Source organism: Adiantum capillus-veneris, chromosome 15 (assembly GCF_014529385.1).
Source record: "Adiantum capillus-veneris isolate H3 chromosome 15, ASM1452938v2, whole genome shotgun sequence".
In the NCBI taxonomy this organism is placed as follows: Eukaryota; Viridiplantae; Streptophyta; class Polypodiopsida; order Polypodiales; family Pteridaceae; genus Adiantum; species Adiantum capillus-veneris.
The window spans coordinates 94071206-94072734 of record NC_140945.1 but is presented as its reverse complement, the minus strand read 5'-3'; the positions used below and the strand labels follow the sequence as shown (position 1 = coordinate 94072734).

At 43.8% G+C, this 1529-nt stretch overlaps 1 pseudogene; it reads right to left on the bottom strand.

Moving 5' to 3' along the window:
• Positions 1-254: 254 nt before the first annotated feature.
• Positions 255-968, bottom strand: LOC147441079 (uncharacterized; annotated as a pseudogene).
• Positions 969-1529: the final 561 nt, after the last annotated feature.

Sequence of the window (1529 nt, the reverse complement as noted above, 5' to 3'; positions counted from 1 at the left end):
ATCACAAGTTGATTGGCCCAAGCTTCAGGTTGAAGTCTAGGAAAGGATATGGGTGAGATCATTTTAACAAGATCTTCCAAGCGTTTATCCACAAGATCATGGAAGTAGTCAAAAAGTTGTTGGACGTTTTTTACAAGGAGAGATTGGGCTTGTATATATGCGTCAGAACAATCAAGTTGGTATTTTATATTGAGGTTGACAAGCATTGAGAAGGGCTTGAGCACTAGAATCTTCCAAAACAAGGCGTGGTGGTTTCATGCAAAGACTATTTGGGGCTTTATTATTAGCATGGAGATTTTGGAGGTAGAGGAGGTGAGATTTAGCTTTAGAAAGATTAAGATTAATTGTCTTGAATTCTTCTAAGGAACACGACACAATTTTGTTGAACTCTATAGGCTTGGAGATTGTGGGAAATGTGGGGAGGGGGGAAGAGGAGGGGATAGTGTTAAGGGAAGAGACAAAGGAGAGAAAAGGGGAAGGGGAGGTGGTGGCGAATGAGGAGGAGAAGGCACCAAAAGAGAAAGGGGCAATTAGGGGAGGATTGGGGAGCACTCCTCTTAGAGAGGTAAGGCCGACGGGTGCACCAAAACTTTTGGAACCTTTCGAGGAAGGAGGAGAAAAATCAAATTCCTCCACAGGGAGGTTGGCCGTGAGCCTTGAAGATCTTCAGTGCTAAAGATATCTTTCTTAGAGGAGGAAGAGGGAGTGCTAGGTTGGTTGACAAGTGCAAAGGGATTAACGAGGGCCGCAGCCGTAATGAATCCCGGAAGGGTTGTAGGAAGAGTTAAAGAAGAGGATGCCGGTGTGGGAAAGGTGAAAGTGTTTGTTGAGGAGGGGGAGCCCACGTTGGAAAAGCCAGTGCCGACAGAGGAAGAAACGGCAATAGAGCTAGATGGTGAAAGGAAAGGAGAGGTATTGAAGGAGGGCACGGGATTGCTTTGGAGGGTAGGGGTAGAGGAGGAATCCATGTTGAAGCAACTTTAGTATCCACTGCGCTTGAGGACTAGTGGATTATACAACCAGGGTGGCAGTCTGCAGACAGACAGTGTCTTGTTGAAATACTAGTACTATTTCCATAGGGAAATAATACCCATTGAATGGCGGCCAAAAGCTTCTGAGATTATTTCATCATGGGAAAACTACCACAGATACTATTGAATGGTGAATAAAAGCTTCTGAGATTATTCCAACATGGAAAAACTGCCACAAATGCTATTGATAGAAGCTATTGAAATTAAACCGGTCCAATTTTTGAAGAAAGCGGGAGCACATGAGATAGTAGATTTTGGTTTACCTTACACAAGGAAAAAGACAGTAGGAGCACATGATGCGACAAAATTGAGTTATCTTGCCGCAGGAAAACCTAAAGCTTATAAGGACTGGGAGATTATTGTTAGGTTTAGACGATTTGAAAGACTGTTGAAAATCATAGCCGAGGCTTGAAAGAATAAGGGGTACTATCTACTGTGCCTTTCTCGCGTTCCAGCCAGGGAAGCTGCACAAATGTACTATTGGAGTAGCCAAACATG